This window comes from Heloderma suspectum, chromosome 1, assembly GCF_057233095.1.
Source record: "Heloderma suspectum isolate Gila_16-S chromosome 1, 16-S_ref, whole genome shotgun sequence".
NCBI lineage: Eukaryota > Metazoa > Chordata > Lepidosauria > Squamata > Helodermatidae > Heloderma > Heloderma suspectum.
This window is the reverse complement of record NC_139458.1, coordinates 145,848,221-145,868,131: the sequence shown is the minus strand read 5'-3', so window position 1 is coordinate 145,868,131 and position 19,911 is coordinate 145,848,221. Positions and strand designations below refer to the sequence as shown.

Below are 19,911 nucleotides of genomic sequence, written 5' to 3'. Positions count from 1 at the left end.
AGTAGGGATGGTGGAGAATTTCTACATGAATCTTTGGGAGGCCGAGCGCCAAGGCATTCGGCCCCCCGAAAGTGTTGGGGAAATTCTCCGCCGGCCCTCCGCCCCCCCCGGGATGGGACTTACCTTCAGTGAATGTCCCTTTCGGAGGCGGGTCCCGGCGGCGGTTCAGCGGCGTTTCGTCGGGGGCGGGGGCGGCGGCCGGTCTCCTGACCGGCTGCCGCTGCCGCCATTACAAAATAAAAAAGTAAAAAAAAGCAAACACACACACCCGTGATAGGCTACGTGACGATTTACGTAGCCTATCACGGCTAGATTTCCAAAGTCAGCCGTGATAGGCTACGTAAATCGTCACGTAGCCTATCACGGGTGACTTTGGGGAAAAAAAAAAAGCGCGTATGCAAATGGCGGCGGCCCATGGGCGCCGCCATTTGCGTTCCTTATGTGGTCCCAGTAGTTTACGTAAAGATTTATGTAGACTACTGCGAAAATAAGGGCAACGCAAATAGCGTGCCCTTATTTTCGCCGTAGGCTACATAAATCTTTACGTAGACTAGACGTGCCAAAATAAGGAACGCAAATGGCGGTGCCCATGGGCCGCCGCCATTTGCGTACGCGCTTTTTTTTTTCCCCCCAAAAGTCACCTGTGATAGGCTACGTGACGATTAACGTAGCCTATCACGGCTGACTTTGGAAATCTAGCCGTGATAGGCTACATTAATCGTTACATAGCCTATCACTGGGTTTTTTGTTTGTTTTTTTACTTTTTCTTTCGCGGCTGGGGAGACGGGGCGCCTCCCCCCCCCGGCCTGAATTTCGGCCGGGCGAGGCGGGATGCCTCCCTGCCTGAACTTCGGGGGGAGACGCGAAGCGTCTCCCCCCCCACCGCGAAAAAAGCTGCGGGACAAGGTAAGTCCCTTTCGTACATCCCTAGTCTTGAGTTGGCTATTGAAATCTACTGAGAGGCCGCCAAGGTGCTCCTGACAGCTTCCTAGAGAAAAAGCGCACTTTCCCCAAACTTTACAAACCCAGAATAATGGTCATAAAGCACGGGAGAGGCCCTGTAGGTTGATGATGTTGTGTAAAGGACCCACAAACGTCCATGAGTAACCAATCTTGATTGCAGGATAAATGCCTCATGTGGAGAAGCCCCTGGATCTAAGACTATCCCTGAGCTACATACCTGTTCTTTCAAGGAGAGGCAATCCTATTTGGAACAAGATATACATCTAATTCCTGGACATGAGAATCACCTACCTGCAGTGCCCCTGTCTTGTCAGAATCCAGCTTATTGGTCCTCATCCAGCCCATTCAGGCACCAGTCTAGCATCTGTGCAGCCTTACCTGACTCAGAAAACATAGAGAGAGAGAGCTCAGTGTTGCCAGTATACTGACGGCACTCCACTCCACACCCCTTGATGATCTCAGCTTCATATAGATGTTAAAAAAGCATGGGGGACAAGATAAAACCTTGTGGAACCCCAGAGCATAAATGCCATAGTCAAGTAAAAAATCCTCCAATGCTGCTTTCTGAAAGCAACCCTGGAAGTAGAATGAGAATCCCTGCAGCATTATGCCTCCTACTCCCATCCCGTGGAATTGTTCCAGCAATATACCATTGTTGATGGTATCAAGAGCCACTGAGAGATCAAGGAGAATTAGCTGAGTCTCACTCCCCCAGTCCTTTCTGAAAGAGGTCATCCATCAGGGCAACCAAGACTGTTTCAAAAACAAATCCAAGGCTGAACCTGGATTAAAATGAGTCCAGATTGATTGACTGATTGATTACATTTCTATACCATCTACTAGTTGAAGCTCTCTGGGCAGTTCAAAAAGAAGAGTTAAAACCATAAAACACACAACATTATATAAACACATTAAAAAGTTTAAAACAGAATAAAACTAGAATAGAAAACCAAAGTAGAAGCCAGCAGTAGTGCAAGGACTTCAATACACACTAACAGATTAACCCCCCTCCCCCGAAAGACTAGAAAAAGCCTAAAGAAAAGAGCCTGGGAAAATAAAAAAAGGTCTTTTTTTGTTCAGTCGTTAAGTCATGTCCGACTCTTCGTGACCATATGGATCATAGCACGCCAGGCCTTCCTGTCCTCCGCTCTCTCCCGGGGTGTGCTTAAGTTCATATTCATTGCATCGGTGATGCTATCTAGCCATCTCATCCTCTGCCATCCCCTTCTCCTTTTGCCTTCAATCTTTCCCAGCATCAGGGTCTTTTCCAGGGAGTTTTCTCTTCGCATTAGGTGGCCAAAATATTTGAGCTTCAGTTTCAGGATCTGTCCTTCCAATGAGCACTCAGGGTTGATTTCCTTTAGGACTGACTGATTTGACTTCCTTGCAGTCCAGGGGACTTGTAAGAGTCTTCTCCAGCACCACAGTTCGAAAGCATCAATTCTTCGGCGCTCAGCCTTCCTTATAGTCCAGCTCTCACAGCCATACGTTGCTACTGGGAAAACCATAGCTTTGATTATATGAACCTTTGTCGGCAAGGTGATGTCTCTGCTTCTTACTATGCTGTCTAAGTGTGCATAGCTTTCCTCCCAAGGAGCAAGCGTCTTTTAATTTCATGGCTACAGTCACCGTCTGCGGTGATCTTGGAGCCCAAGAAAGTAAAATCTGTCACTGCTTCCATTTCCTCCCCTTCTATATGCCAGGACGTGATGGGGCCAGATGCCATGATCTTAGTTTTTTTTAATGTTGAGTTTCAAACCAGCTTTTGCACTCTCTTTACCTGGCACCAAAAACGCCATAACAGGGAGTGCCAGGCGAGCCTCTCTGGGGAGGGCATTCCACTATTGGGATGCCACCACTGAAAAGGCCCTCTCCTTAGTGGCCACCTGACTCACCCCATTTGGTGGAGGCCCTCAGAGAAGGGCCTCTGGACTTCATCCAAAAGCACCTGGAGTTACAACAAAGACAGGTACCAGGAAACAGGGACTGTTCTTGGTAGGGACCATTAAAAGGATATGCCATCAGAACAGAATAAGGGAGAAACCCTCTCTCTTCCTTTTCTGTTTATCTAGCTGGATTATGGCCTGCTTCCCCTCTGACAGTGCCAGTGGTGGAATGGAAAAAACTGAGGTTTTGTTTTTTTGTTTGTTTGCAAGAGAACTGGTCCAGTGCAGGTGTGTGCCATGAGAACAAGAGAGCAGAGGAGGAAAAGGCTACATCTCTTTATACTAAGTTAGGTGTTGGAAGCAGCTGTTATACTTCAGGTCACGGCTGTCTGAAGTGGGAAGGGGAAGTTGCTGAGGAGTGTGGCAACCAAGTGGCTCTCAGGCAGTTTTCTAAGGTGGTGGCTGAGGGCCAAACTACATGTGATAAAGCAGATCTATGACTGAATCTCCTGGTGTCTTTTTCTTTTGCTAAAAGCAACAAAGACAAGGGGGGTGATTTGGATCCAGGATGTGGCATGGAGGGAGGGAAGCTTAAGCTTTCCCTCCTGTGCTGATTTCCTGATGCAAATTGCTCTCCAGGAGCTATTCACTGTCTAGGGAAAACATACAGGTACTTCTGGTTTGACTCTTCTGAAACCTGAGGATTTCATCTTATCTTCACTGTGCACATTAGCTGTTCTTTCCATATATGGATCTGAGAACTTTTGTCGCTACAACAAAATGGGGGTCTCTGACCACTGATGCCTGCTAACCAATTGAGCACACAGGGCACCCATACCTCCCATTGTCTGTTCAGTTTGCAATGGAAAAGGAGGAAGGCATATTGACCATGGGTCCCAACAGCTGACGATGGCATTCCTCAGGGCCTACACTGCAGCTTCTGTTTTGGCTGACCCATCTTTTACGCTTTTAGTGGTGCAGAGAAAGACAAATGGGAGATGAACTGGAGTGGGACTTGCTTACTTTCAGTGGTACAGGCAGCTGGTTATATCCTGCCTGTTCCTGGGTTGTGTATGGAAACTTCTGTTCTTTTAATATATCATGTCACACCCCAAAGCTAAAGCTTCTCTACTAGCTAAAGCTTCTGTACAAGACAAACAATAGAGACTTCATTGCCCATGGTGTGCACAGTCCATGGGTTTCTTTTGTTCCACTATCATCTCTGGTTCAAACAGGTTTTCCAGGTTTTTGAAGTACTTACAAAAACTTGCAAGACCCTTCAGCATAGAGAATAATTTGATGGTTATATGTACGGAGCAGGCAATGATGCCACTATTATATTCCTGTCAGTTCCTAGGGATTTGTCTGTCTCTAGCTTTTGCCTGTGGAAGAATTGTTCACTTTTTCATGGCTTGGATTCTGGCATTTGAATTGCCCCAATCTGAATTGCAGACTTATAAAGCAGTTACAAGCAACTGCTCCAGATTGTTTTGAGAACAATCTCCAGTCCACCACCTTAAGAACATAAGAAGAGTGATGCTGGATCAGACCAAGGGTCCATCTAGTCCAGCATTCTGTTCACACAGTGGCTGCCCAGCTGCCCATGGGAAACCCACAAGCAGGACTTGAGTGCAACAGCACCTTCCCACCCATGTTCCCCAGCAACTGGTGTATATAAGCATACTGCCTCTGATACTGGAGCTAGCATAGAGCCACTAGGATTAGTAGCCATTAGTACTAGTAGCCACTGATAGCCTTCACCTCCAGTGTGTTTTCTGACTGGAGCAGAAGCTTTTTAAACACTCCCCATCGAAATGCCATTCCAAAACTTTTGAAATATAAATCAATGTGAAGGAGAAGGAAAGAGAACTGGGGAAGAAGGAAAGCAAGCAAGCAAGCAAGCTGGAAATTAGTAAGAACAAGATTCAGCAGTGGAATTAATGGGAGCAGAAGGGTGCTGTGGGTTAAGATTCCAGAGCCATTTAAAGATGAATAATAGCTGTTTTCCTGTCAGATTTGTTTAGGGCATGGAGAATAGAACAGCCAAGCTAGGAGGGTTGTATTTCTCAACTTCAGATTAAATTAGAGCTGCTCCAAAACCACATTGCCTTTGAATCGACAGATACACTTGCTCCTTGGGAACACTCAGTGTGAGTCCTGGCAAAGACAAGCCTCTTCTGCTTTGTCCTCAAAAACAGCTGTGTGGGTTTCCTGGACCTTGAATGCATTGGCAACGGCAGTTGAACTCATACCAAGGATGGGAAGGTTTGTGGATGGTATCCCCCCCCCCCCCGTAAAATATTTGAAGATAAGTTACATTTAGGTTACATAGGCATTTTCTGTCTAAAGTTCAGTAGCTGGGAGACCAGAGTTAATGGTAAGTTTGTTTTCCATTACTACTGAACTACTGCTCATATCTTCTTTGCTGCATGTTCACAGGTTTATGCACAAAGTCCTTTGCTGCCAGTCTCTACACCATTCAATAAGCTGATTTCACCTTCGTGCAGAGAGCACTCTTAAGGACTGTGTTGCTACCTCATTGTCCAGGAAGTTATTTTTCTGGTACTTAGGATGGTACTTAAGACAGATCCTACTGAGCTTATCAAAGTCCCCACCCTCCATCCCCTGCACCACACACATGACTTTGGGATTTCCCTCCTTTTCTCAGGGCCTTAGGTAGGGTGACCACTTATGAATCATCAAAAAAAGGAGAAAAGAGAACACTGATTTGCATAACATTTGCATATGCTAATTTATATGTATAGATGCAAATTTAGAAATAATTATTATAATTTAAGTAGAAATACAGTACATCTTGCTATACTGTGGGAGACTGGGACCAGGTGACCTGTGCCCCTGCCTGTTCAGCCTGCTGTCCAGGTGCTGACTCTCAGTGGCCAACAGGTCTTATGGTTCTCTATCGTGAAACGAGTTGAACATGACAGCCCTTCAATTATTTTATATATTTTAATTATTTGTTATTACACTTATATCCTGCCTTTTCTCACTCTTGAAAGGAACCTAAGGCAACTTACATGGCCCTCCTCCGTTTTATCCTCACAACAACTCTGTGAGGTAGAGTACGCTGAGAGTCAATGACTGGCCCAAAGTCAACCAGTGAGCTTCATGGCTGAGTGGGGACCAGAACCCGGATCTACAGTATGCAGGGAGAACAGCCAAATCAGCCAAGGTCAGGATGCCTCCTTACAGAAATAGGCCAGGCAGAACAGGTCAGGTGACCCCCTGTTCCATGACCCTATAAATGCTTCCAGGTCAAGCTTGCTCAGTGATGTGAGTAACTGGAACTAGTATCCCACCTAGACAAGTGTGTTTGGTGCCTATTTTTCTATCTTTTAGGTGCCATGTGAAGTACATCCTCTTTTTTCATGTCTTTAATGGCTTTTAATGTTTGAGACTCTTCTGAAAGCCTTTATTGTTTTGATATGGCTTTTCTGGCTGTTTTTAATTGGTTCTACTGACTGCTTTTTATTGTTGTTTATGCACTGCTACTTTTATGTCGTCGTTGTTTACGTTTCTGTGGTTTTTATTGTTTTTTATTTTTATTTACTTATTTATCTTGTATTTCAAGCCACCTTAAGACTGATAAGGTGATAAGGTGGTATGACAACCCTGTAAAGAAACAAACAAAAAGGCCTATTTCAGTGGGCCGCAGAACCCTTTCGCCCTCATAGGAGTGTGATAGCATGGGGCTTTGAAGTATGTCACTCAGAAAAAAAATCTGGTTCAGGCACAAGCTTCATCTGTTCTTCAGCTTTACGTCACAATTTGATGGAGTCATGAGGAGTCTGAAGACTCGTGGCTCCCATGTGATCACAGCTTGTGAGTCAATGCTGAGACAGGACTGGAAATTTCTTTGCTTCCAGCTGTAAGCGTATGAATCCATGTGGTTTTGATTGACTCTTGTATGCAACACAGGAGTGGCTTCTTTTCAAAATGTCCGCCTCTTAAATTCCTTTCTACTTATTACACAGAGTGGTTGTACTGGTGTCGCTTGCACTGACACCTCTGGGCTCCTTCACACTGAGCTTTTATCCTGTGATTGAGATGGCTCTTTCATGGACGTTTGCGGGCTCTTTACATGACGCCGTGACTCTCCAGGACATCTCCTGCACCAAATGCCCTTTGTTCCATTTTTAAATAGATCGCAGATAATGAGCTATCAAATTACCCCCGTTGTGTTCCGCTTCAGCTTCCTCCGTGAAAAGAGGAAAAGTGGCAAGAAGAGGAGCGAGATCAATGAAAGATAATGGAAGACTCAGATAAGGGGAGAAGGAGGGGGAAGGGGGTGGGGAAAAAGGAACCATGTGAAAAAGGGAGTCGTCGTGATCCTGCATTTAAAACGGAAGCTGAAAGCCCCATTTTAAATGCAGGATTTTAGGCTGGTGTAGAGATGCCCTCTATCTCATGAAAGGGATTTCACCAGTGAGATTGTTTTGAATTTGGCAACTTTGTGGAACTTTTACATAAGGTCAGGGCACACATACTCTACAATATGAAAAGCAATACTGATGGAATATATATGATTCATACCCCATTCAAAGCTTTGTTTAACTATGGCTATTGTATTAAATACACAATCAATATTGCATTAAATAAATAATTTTCCGACTGCAGTCCTATATATACTTATCCCAGTAAGCCATGCATAGGATTGAAGTGCCATTATTGCATTAAACAAATAATCTAAGCTAGACAACAAAACTTAGGGTCAAACTATACGTTATGCTGAATGTCTGGCATGTAACTACATCTTCACTTTTTTTCTTTATCAGTACAGGTGTGTATGCATGTGTGTTCGTATTAAGTACAGAAACGGATGTGGAGGGGAGGCTTGTCTCTTCTCAACCCTGATCAGAATGAAATCCCTCCCCCCTCACCACTGGATGGCTAGGAGCTTAGGAAAGAAGTTCCCATTAAAAGTTGTCTTTTAAAAACTCTTTAAAAGCCTTCTAGCCATCCCTGGGGTGGTGGTGGATTTCATTCTGACCGTAGTTGGAAAGTGAAGAGATAAGCCTCCCCTCCCCATGTGTTGCATTCTCAGTAAGATGATCTTCCCACACCCTGGTTATTCAATAAAAAATGAAGATGTAGCTACACACTACATATTCAGCATAACATGTAGTTTGACCCTGAAATCTCAAGATCTTTTGAGGATGGACTTCACAACAGATCTAGCTAGTAATGCAACTCAAGAATATGGGGGGAAATGTAGTGTATAGAACAGAACAGAGTTTATAAAGAGGCTTGTGGGATGAGCAAAGGGGGAGCTGAGAAAATAAACATCAGTATGTATGAAACACATTGGGCAGTATCTAGTGTGACACTAGTGCTAATGGAAATTACATTGCACTAGCATAAGGGACCTCTAGCCCAAGACCAGTTGCATTAGCTGGTGTGACAGGTTTTCCCAGAAAATCTATCGTGCCAGCAAATGCTATTGGCATTGTGCTAGAGGTTCCAGAGGTAGTTTGTTAGTGCAACGTAAATTATTTTCACATTGGATATTGCCTACCCCATATATGTATATGCACACACACACACACACACACACACACACATATATATACACATACATACATACGAATGAATAATGTCAGAATCTCCTCAAAAGTTCCAAACCTTCTTCATTCCCTAAATGCAACCTTTTATTGCCAGGGCCAATCATATATGTCCCCAGTTATGCGCGGTGATGTGTGGTGTAAAAGAACATGTTTTGCTAACCCAAAGACATGAGATAACTTGGTCTGTTATAGTGCTGTCACTGCCCAAATATCTGGCAAGGATAAATATAAAATGACAACTTGGCTAGATCTACACTACTGCTTTATAGCGGTATTGAAGTGCACAGATAATTGTTGGGACACATTACGCATTCGATATACCGCCTTCGTAGTGTTATTTCCTACTTTTTATTCCACATTATCTGAAATACTGCAACAACTGTCATTGTGTGTCATACGAGGTATAAATGCACGAGAAGTATATAGCTAGGCTGACCATACGTACCGTTTTAAATGGGACAGTACCGTTTTTTTCACATTTCCCGACCGTCCCATCATTATAATATAAATGTCAATTTTGTCCTGTTTTTAATTTTTTGTCAAAACCTGAACGTGTTTATCATAAGGCTCTATGCTAATCAATGCGTACAGTAAAACTACTAGTGTGACGGAAGAGGAAGTTCCATTTACTTTATCCAGTCAGGGCCAGGCTTCCTGAGCTAGCAACGATCATACACCATCCCCTTGCTTGTCTGCAGTGGCGGGGAATTCCAGAGGCGGTCGCTAAGCCCCATTCAGCGTGTGGGAGCCAGGAGGGTGAGTCTTACTGTTATTTCTACCATCATTCCGCCCATAGAGATTCTTTCTGCCCTACATTCAGTTTGATTCGGACTTTTCAGACTCATATTTCGGTTCAACAGGCTGTTAGCTATTTTTTTTATTACAGCGGAACTCTCTGCTGTAATAAAAACCCCGTCCCGTTTTTGTCATCCCAATATCCCGTTTTTGTCTCAAGGAAATATGGTCAGCCTAGATATAGCATTACCAACATGGGATCACAATGATATGACCCAAGGTGTAGATCTTCTACCTTATCTCTAAGGCTTTCATTACACAAAAGGAAATGGTGATACAACAGTTCTACAGTGTGTGAGTTAAAGAAATGATTCTTAAAAGATAAGTCTCCTGAAGCAAACCGATATCTGTCATCATTGTTATCAAATGAGGGGAACATTGTGATTTCTTGATTCTCCTGCTCACCCCAAATCTTAATCACAGGCTTGTTTCCAAGTAACCATCTTAGACATTGGCATGTTTAGGCTGCAATCCAATGCACGTTTACTTAGGAATGTGCTCCATTGAATTCAGTGCAACTTATCGAATAGGATTGTGCTGTTAATTAATAAGCAATATCAAATATATGGGGAAAAAACAGGAAGAAGAGAAAATCAAAGCTCATTACTTTATGATCTCCTTTCTTTTTAGATGGTATTTCTACATAGCTAGTTTGTTTTACTCACAAAACTGTGTCAATAATTTGAGCACCACGATCAGAAGAGATCTCTTTCTAAGACATACTTCATGCACTTCATTTTTTGTTTGTTTACACCTACGACATTTTAAACGCTAAAAGGAAGCAAGAGTGAAGATGAGTGATGATTATCTTGTTATTTTTTTTCCTCAGCTCCTCCGGCTGAGTATAAATACCACTTTAAAAGAGTTTCCAAAACGTTAACCAGGCATGAATTAAGGGCTAACTGGCAGCACAATCTTATTGATATCTACTCAGAAGTAGCCCCATTGAGTTCAATGGGGCCTATTCCCAAGCAACTGGATATAGGTTGCAGCTTTAAGCTGGCTTCTGGTAGCACTGCAGCATGAAGATCATTCTTTCCGTTTCTTTAAGTACTATGTTTATGGTTACTTTTGTATCTGTTCTTATGTTTTTGCATTTGTTCATAGTAATGTCCATTGATCGCTGCTCCTTGTATTCTTCTGTCTGTAAAAACTAATAAAAAACGTATTTTTAAAAAAAAGTTTCTGAAGCTACATACAGTATAATACAGCCTTCCCTAACCTTTCCCCCCTTCAGATGTTCTGAACTTCAACTCCCATCAGCCTGAATCATCATGACCAATGGCCAGGAATTCTGGGAGTTGCAGTCCAAAATGTCTGGAGGGCACCAGTTTGGAAAAGGCTGGTGTATTAGCTGCCTTCTTCAGACATCATCTCAGTAATAGACTGCAGCATCTGGAAAGCAGTTTGGAAATTAGCTACTGAAACAGGTCGCAGTATGCAGCAGGGAGCAATTCTAAGCCAAAAGCAGGAAGAGGAGATGACGCTTAGAGGCTTTGAAGATATTCAAACATGCATCTTGGGATGTCAGTGCCAAGGATAATTTGTCTCATTGTGACTTTGTAGTTTTCTAGAACTTCATCAAATTTCCACAGCCTATCAGTATACAAAGGAAGTATAAACTTTTTCTAGTATGTTGGTTGCGCAGAACGGGGGGAGCAATTCTATGAACGCTTGTCAGTGGCTAGAGGGCCACAAGCTATCTGGTTTTCTGGGTACTGACCTTGGAGCCCATGCTTTGAGGTCGGTTCCCAGAGAACCGACCTTCCCCCCCTTCCGCACTGCCTCACAGTCAGCGTGGACAAGCCCCGTGCTTGCAGGAGGAGCGCGGAGCGGCCAAAATGGGGCGTTCCGGGATGGGGAAAGTGGAAATGCCAGTACGACACATCCTATATGCCCATATGACACATGCTATGTGTCGTCCGGCAGCCTCTTCCCCCACTCCACTTTCCTGCGGCTAGATGGCCGAAAGGCAGGGCAGGAGAAGCGTGGAGGGAACGATCCCCTCTGTGCTCCTCCTGCCCTGCACTGGATAGGCGGTCGCCTCTGGGTTTGGAGGCAGCTGCCTATCCACACAGGATTGCGCCCTTAATGACTTAAAAAGGCACCTTCATATTATGAAAATAACTTGGAGATTGGCATTGTAGGAGGTTACGTGAATAGACTAGATATATTTGCTCCAGGTTGCCAACACGCTTTTTCAGATTTCTTGTGTGTTCTGTGTGAAAGGACATCTAGAATTGTTGTGGTTGTTCAGTCGTTCAGTCGTGTCCGACTCTTCGTGACCCCATGGACCATAGCACACCAGGCCTTCCTGTCCTGCGCTCTCTCCCGGAGTGTGCTCAAGTTCATATTCATTGCATCAGTGATGCTATCTAGCCATCTCATCCTCTGCCGTCCCCTTCTCCTTTTGCCTTCAATCTTTCCCAGCATCAGGGTCTTTTCCAGTGACTTTTCTCTTCGCATTAGGTGGCCAAAATATTTGAGCTTCAGCTTCAGTATCTGTCCTTCCAATGAGCAGTCAGGGTTGATTTCCTTTAGGATGGACTGATTTGACCTCCTTGCAGTCCAGGGGACTCGTAAGAGTCTTCTCCAGCACCACAGTTTGAAATCATCAATTCTTCAGCGCTCAGCCTTCCTTATAGTCCAGCTCTCAGTGCAGCACTTTAACAGCATCATCTTTTAGGATTTTAAATAGCTCAGCTGGAATACTGTCATCTCCGCTAGCTTTGTTATTACTAATGCTTCCTAAGGCCCACTTGACTTTACTCTCTAGAATGTCTGGCTCAAGTTCAGTGACCGCACTATCATGGCTATCAGGGACATTAAGATCTTTCCTGTATAGTTCTTCTGTGTATTCTTTCCACCTCTTCTTAATCTCATCTGCTTCTGTTAGGTCCCTGCCTTCTTTGTCCTTTATCATGCCCATCTTTGCACAAAACTTCCCTTGATATCTCCGATTTTCTTGAAAAGATCTCTAGTCTTTCCCATTCTATTGTTTACCTCGATTTCTTTGCATTGTTCATTTAAGAAGGCCTTCTTGTCTCTCCTTGCTATTCTCTGGAACTCTGCATTCAGTTGGATGTATCTTCCCCTTTCTCCCTTCCTTCTCGCTTCCCTTCTTTCCTCAGCTACTTGTAAAGCCTCATCAGACAGCCACTTTGCTTTCTTGCATTTCTTTTTCTTTGGGATGGATTTAGTTGCATAAGAACAAGACCTGGAGCAGACTGTGGCTCAGATCATGAGCTTCTTATTGCAAAATTTCGGCTTAAATTGAAGAACATAGGGAAAACCACTGAACCATTCAGGTATGACCTAAATCATATCCCTTATGAATATACAGTGGAGGTGAGGAATAGATTTAAGGGATTAGACCTGATAGACAGAGTGCCTGAGGAACTATGGACGGAGGTCCGTAACATACTCAGAGCAAAAAAATAACCCTTCCCAAACTCATTGAGACGGTTAAGCAATACAGAGCAAGAAAATGTCATATTGCAGAGCAAGCATCTCTGGATGGTTTCACAGCTTATAGATATGGTATCGTAGCCCTTTGAGTTTGTGTACCATGCTTCCTGTTAAAGACAACATGTAACATCTCTGTGTCCTGGAAGTTTCATCTCAGAACTGGAACACAAATGGTGGTTGTTTTTAAGGCTTGTTCTGCTTGAGTGACCGGCAGTTTTGGGCAGCCACAGCTTTTATGGATGCTCAAACCTCAAGTGCCAAGGATTATAATATTAGATATTTCCCCCTTTCATCTATGTCTCTACTTTGTTCTTCCCCAAGGTTGCTTGAATAAGCCTCCATATTGCCTGCTCAAGGGATGGGAAGATTTGGCATCTAAGGCTTTTGCTTGTGCACAGACACAAAAGCTCAAAGCTCTTGGACCAAGGATGAAAGCACTTGCCAAAAGTGCCTGCACATCGTTCAAAGAAATTCTATCGTCCAATGATCCATCTGTCCACCTCTCATCTCTCACCTATCTAATTTGTTAAACGCCTGATAAAATAGACTTGTCTAGGCATTGTACATTTCAATTTAAAATAATAACAGAATAATAACAATACAATAAAACCTCCATACACAATAATATCCAACACAGCACAAAACCAATACACATATGCCAACACAGCATAAAATAAAGATATAAAAACTGTATTGCTGCGATAGGCTCTTGACTGCATTGGTCACGAAAGGCACATCTGGCAGTTTTCTGCACATAAAACTGGAAGTGCAGGAGTTCAAAACAGGCCCCTGGAAGAAAGAGGCACCTTATTTCTCTCTGCTGTTGAGCAGGTGAACCCTGCGCAACCTGTGGCCCATGCTTGAGCTGAAATCAGGCCAGTATGTCATGTGGACTAGTGTTATACTGTAGTTTTAAGCTTTTATAGTTTATACTATCTTTTATGTTGTATTTTAATGAGTGAAAGAATAAATACATAAATAAAATAGAGAACCAGTATAGACAGAAGTCACCAACACACAGGGACTGCTTGAGTTGGATGTTCACTAACCGTACCAGGCGTGGCTGAAGAGTTCTCAGCCTCATCTCAAACCCAACTCCATTCTATTTAGGCTGGGAAATTTTCAGCCAACCCAGCCCTCATACATCTGACCTACTTTAGGACTGCCATGCAATCTCCCACAAATGTTAGTTCTCATGGTTTTCCTTTTTTAAAAACAACAACAACATACACGCACAAACCCCTCGGCACTAGAAGTGTTCTTCTCCAGCCTTCTGGGACCTGACTGGCTTTCCAGGAATTCTCCAATATAGTAGTTAGCTGGGCAAATCTTGGACTTACTGGGTTGTATCCAAAGCTGTCCTTCCGTTCACAGAAGCCACGTTGATTGATTGATTCAGTGGAGGCTTTTGTGAGTGGAGGGGGAGGGCAAGCAATTGTTGCAAATTCCTGATGCCCCTTGCAACCCCCCCCCCCTGTTCTGGAGGGTCGCCCAACTCTTTAGAGCAGAATTTTTTGGGTGTGCAGGTGGCTGCAGAGGAATGTGGGAACTGGTGAAAATTGCCTCCTTCCTCCTCCCATTCACAGAGGCCTCTGCTGGATTGAAGAGCCTCCTGTGAACGGAAGGACAGCATTGGATATAATCTACCATTTCCTTTGGGATCCCTGGGAGAAAATCATTAGGTCCTGGACTGCTTATGTGAATTTGTTCAGATGATCCTCTTGAAGTAGTTTTTGATGTGCTGCTCTGTAAGCATGACACATACTGTTTGTCCATAAGTTTAGTTCCTAGCTGTCGAAGTCGAAATGAGAATTATGTCTTCTTCAGGACATAGTGGGGGAAGGCTGTGATGCTGGAGATGGAGTGGAGTTGTTCTTGATTGCTCCAGAGGGTAGGGCTAGAACCAGTGACTGGAAATTGCAGGGAAGCGGATTTCAGCTAAACATTAGGAGAAACTTGCTAACACTGAGGGCTGTCTGGCAGTGGGACAACTTGCCTCAGGAGATGATGGACTTTCCTTTGCTGGAAGTGACTAAGCAAAGGCTGAGGGGACCTCTGTCAGGGATGCTGTAGCTACATCCTGCATTGCAGAGCCCCCCTATAACCCCTGAGCAGGGAGCTGGACTAAATGATCACTGAGGTCCCTTCCAACTCTATGATTCTATGCCTATTGATGGCTTTGTTCTCTTTTCCTGTGCTATTTTGCCTAATGTTTTATTGCGTTTGGTTTAATGGATATTGTTGTTGGCCAAATTTATTTATTTTGCATGTACGTATGTGTGTGGGGGTGTGTGTGTGGGTGTGTGTGTGTGTGTATATATATATATATATATATATATAGAGAGAGAGAGAGAGAGAGATTGAGAGAGAGAGAGATTTATTTTTTTGCTTTGTCTTGAAGGGTCTCCTGTTCCTCCAGATCCCTGACATTTCCTTCCTCAAAGAAGCCTCAGATGCTGGAAGGAGATGACCTCCTCTGTTGTCACAGAGGCTTGCTACCCTCAGTGAAAATTCTGAACTTTCATCACCAGCTGTCTACCTAACACTCCCCTATCAAGGATTTATAAATGTCCCTGAACTGGGCCCAAGTGCTGTCCCTTCCAGAATCGTGTCCTACAAGATTTCCTGATCTTTATGAGACTACCAGATTGTATGAGACTTCTTGGAATGGTGGTAGAAAATTCTGTGAACATAAGTGAAGGTTTGTGGGATGTGTAGACCATGTGGGATGGGTTATATGACTCCAGCCAGCTTTTCTACTGTGTGTCTGTGAGAATCCATAACAAACAAAACCATTTGTTTATCTTCCTGGCTAAGATAGGAGTGTGGAGTTGTGGCTATGAATTGCCTGAGTCAGACATCAGCAGGGGTATGCACCCTCATCGGCGATAACCCAACACTTGATACCTCAGAGAGAAAAGCATAGTATGGAACCATGAAGCAGACTTCCTCAGAACAGGGAGACTGCTTCTGGCTACCAAACTGGGGATGAAGAGGAGGGGAAATGTATGCCAGAAAATAGAAACCTTCACATTCCTCTTTTTTCCAAAGAGAGCATATTATTGCCCTAGCACAAAAAGGACAATCTGCAAAGGACTAGGTTGATTGGGGGGCGGGAGGTCCAGATTCTTAATGCTAACAGGCATTCTTGCCTTTGTGATTCACCCTTATGCAAACTTTACATTATGGATGGGCCTGAACTTCACAAAGGTAGGTTCTACCTGTGTGATTCTGACCACTGATTGATTTCATTTCTCTATACTGCCCAGCAGCCAAAGCTTTCTGGGTGATTCACAAAAATTCCATGTTGCAATGCCTTTTAAAATCATACTCATGCAGAGTTTCTACCAAGGCATTTCCCCCCACAGATGAGTTGTGTTCGAATTCATTACGATAAGTACATAGGAAGCTGCTTTATACTGAGTCAGACCTCTGGTCCTTCTAGCTCGCTGTTGTCAACACCGACAATACTGCTCTCCAGGGTTTCAGGCAGGATTCCTTCCAATCTTACCTAGAGATGTAGGGATTGTACCTGGGATCTTAAGAACATAAGAAGAACCATACTGGATCAAACCAAAGGTCCATCTAGTTTAGCATTCTGTTACACAGTGGCCAACCAGCTGCCGGTGGGAAACCCACAAGTAGGGCATGAGTGCAACGGTATGTGCTCTACCACTGAGCTATGGCCCATCCCATGATTCTTTAGGGCAAATGGGTATACAGGGAGGGCAATACAATGGCAAGAATTCATCTGGTATTTGCTATACAGGTTGACTGAGGATCATTCATGGGATTATATTTGATGATGGGCTGGGTTGTCTGCTCATATGACACCAAAACAGTGCCAGCTGCTCTTATTGCCAGTGTGTTTTTGAGCCCAATTTAAAGTGCTGGTTTTAACCTTTAAAGCCTTTTAACCTTTAAATTGTTTGAGCCCAATTTACTGCCATACCAGCAGTCTGAGGTCATGAGTAAAGGCTCTTCTCATCTGCCTGCTGCCGAAGGCAGTTAAGCTGGTGAGTACAAAGGAGAGAGCTTTTTCAATGGTGGCCCTACACTTTTAGAAGTGGCTTCCATCAGGGGTTCATCAGGCCCTTCTTTGCAGGTCTTCAGAAGACCCACCAGGGCTAGATTTACACTCATGCTTTTTATGGCTATTGATGTGCACTGATAACAGTTGGGGCACATTATGCATTCCGTATACTGCTTTTCTAGTGCTATTTCCTGCTTTTCATTCCTTATGATCCAAAGTACTGCAACAGATGTCATTGTGTATGCTACGAGGTATAAATGTGCAAGAGGGATATAGAGTCACCATGATGGGATCGTATTGATACGTCACAAGGTATAGATCTGGCCCTGTTTCCACTAATTTTCCCATAGTCCACGGGCTACACGTTTTCTGCAATGACATTTTTACTGAATATTGATTGATTGATTTTCTATTATATTTGTATTGCATAGTTATATAATCTGTACTTTGCTGTTGCTTGAAAAGTATGTCAGCTTTGCAATACATCCAGAACCCACCTGAAATCATGTTGATCAACCATTGCTCTTTAAATGAAAAGCTCATTCAGAGTGGACATAGTTGCTGAGGGGAATTAAACCAATTAAACAAAATATTATTAATCATGAGTGTTCCAAAGAACACCACACTACTTTAATAATTCTATGCTTCTTTCGGTCTCATCATTCCAGTAACACTCCCCTTGGTTTGATCATTTCGATTTATAAAGCTGACTGCTTTCATTGGGAATTTCCCTTTGCAAAGAAAACAAAGAGACTGACATAAATAAAAATTATTTGCATCACCCCAGGCAGTTTCCTGCCCTTGCTTTCATTAAAGCTCTGGTTCCTTTGCAACAAGGAGTGGCGGTGGTGATGGAGTAGAAGGCTGATATATTTGTGGCTATTATTAAGATAAGATTTTTTTTAAGCATCTGCACAGCTGTAACTGTGAATGGTTTTCCACAGCTGTACACGGTGGGGCTGATACAGCCTTGATAGACCAGTTCCTAGCAAAAATGTTAAGCCTGTAAGCTGAACGCTGCTGCATATCTCTAGGTTCCAAACTTTTCCTTTCTCTGGGAATTGGGACCAATGATGATGATGACCCAGACGGCGAAAGAAATGACTTGCCATTGAGATGTGCCTGGCCTAATTATCTTCAAAGCAGTGTTTCCTGGCTGTAGGAGAATTGCAGATCCTTGGAAAGGGTGTGATCTTAGACCGATCCTTTTCCCCTAAAGGGAAGGCGAGAATTTGAATACACCTGTGGATTTTGATTTCATCCTGATAATGACACTGCCGCATTTATCTTTTGAGACATGTGGAAGGACATTTGCTTGAGAGAAACTAGCATTCCCTAGAGTAAATATTGGCTGTTTGGCCAGCAATCAACACCAATAATTTTTCGATGGCCTGGGACAAGTGCTATGTGTACTCAGTGCTTTGCAGACGGTGCACAGGAAACAGAAGACTGCTTTGCAGAGGGAGCTGTGCTGGCTGAGGAACTCGGTGTCAACCTTGACAAATCAACATTACAAAAGGAGAGGTGATTTCAGTCCCTTTGGGCTACATATATTTTAATCTGTGGACAAAGGTAGTTAATTTCAATAGCACATTTAGCCTGAAAACTATTCTTTCTTGTGATTTTTTTTTTTTGGGGGGGGGGAATACATGTAGACTAAACAAAATCCATACGCTTTGGACTAGCTTAACTGTTTCTCCATGCTGGGAAAACAGACTTTTTGGATCATTTATAGCTAAGCTGTGCACTGCTATGGATGGCTGACTTTGCAAAACTTTCCCTGCTGTGGTTGGTGACATAAGAGAGGACACCAGCTTGGAAGGAGGGTATTACACTCCTAGGAGTATAGGCTTATAACCACTGTTAACTTTCATGGGAATTATGCCTCTGCATTTAAAGTGCAAGGGGCTTTCAAAATGTGTTCTGGGAAACTGGTCTTCCTCAGAAGCTCTATTGGGGTTCTTTAATAAGGAGATCAGTAATGGCAGACAGGCTTCCTTGAAAGAGTGCTTGCTCACCACTACCAATCCCCTGAAATGTGTGTTGAAAGTGAATATTGTTTGGCCACTGTTCAGAATAATAGTTAGGCCTTGGAGGCCTTGCTAAAAGGCTGCATAACATGAGGATTCTAGGATTTCCTAGAATCCTTTGCAACATGTAGCCATTTCATAGAATCATAGAATAGTAGAGTAGGAAGGGGCCTACAAGGCCATCGAGTCCAACCCCCTGCTCAATGCAGGAATCCGAGTCAGAGCATCCCTGACAAATGGCTGTCCAGCCTCATCTTGAAGGCCTCTAGTGTGGGAGATCCCACCACCTCCCCAGGTAATTGGTTCCATTGTCGTATTGCTCTGACACTCAGGAAGTTTTTTCTGATGTTCAGCCGGAATCTGGCTTCCTGTAACTTGAGCCCATGATTCCGTGTCCTGCACTCTGGGATGATCAAGAAGAGATCCTGGCCTTCTTCTCTGTGACAACCTTTCAAGTACTTGAAGAGTGCTATCATATCTCCCCTCAGTCTTCTCTTCTCAAGGCTAAACATGCCCAGTTCTTTCAGTCTCTCTTCATAGGGCTTTGTTTCCAGTCCCCTGATCATCTTTGTTGCCCTCCTCTGAACCCTCTCCAGTTTGTCTGCATCCTTCTTAAAGTGTGGTGCCCAGAACTGGACACAGTACTCCAGATGAGGCCTAACCAGTGCTGAGTAGAGGGGAACTAGTACTTCCCGGGATTTGGAAGCGATGCTTCTATGAATGCAGCCCAAAATAGCATTTGCCTTTTTTGCAGCCACATCACATTGTTGGCTCATATTCAGCTTGTGATCGACAACAATTCCAAGATCCTTCTCGCTCGTGGTGTGGTTGAGCCACGTACCCCCATCTTGTAACTGTGCATTTGGTTTCTTTTTCCTAGGTGCAGAACTTGGCATTTGTCCCTATTAAATGCCATTCTGTTGTTTTCTGCCCAGCGCTCCAGTCTATCCAGATCACTTTGAATTTTGTTTCTGTCTTCCAAAGTATTAGCTATCCCTCCCAATTTTGTGTCATCTGCAAATTTGATCAGCATTCCCTGCACCTCCTCCTCCAAGTCATTAATAAAAATGTTGAAGAGCACTGGGCCCAGGACTGAGCCCTGCGGTACCCCACTCGTTACCTCCCCCCAGCTTGAGAAGGTCCCATTGATAAGC

The 19,911-nt window shown here is 43.8% G+C and overlaps 1 long non-coding RNA gene across 1 annotated transcript in view; it reads left to right on the top strand.

Annotated features, from left to right (window-relative positions):
• Window positions 1-5,201: 5,201 nt before the first annotated feature.
• LOC146358255 (uncharacterized) overlaps window positions 5,202-19,911 on the top strand; it is a 34,555-nt gene continuing 19,845 nt past the window's right edge. Inside the window, exons 1-2 of the long non-coding RNA XR_014787016.1 lie at window positions 5,202-5,226; window positions 15,096-18,251. This is a non-coding gene — a long non-coding RNA (uncharacterized LOC146358255). The remainder of the gene's footprint in view (window positions 5,227-15,095; window positions 18,252-19,911) is intronic.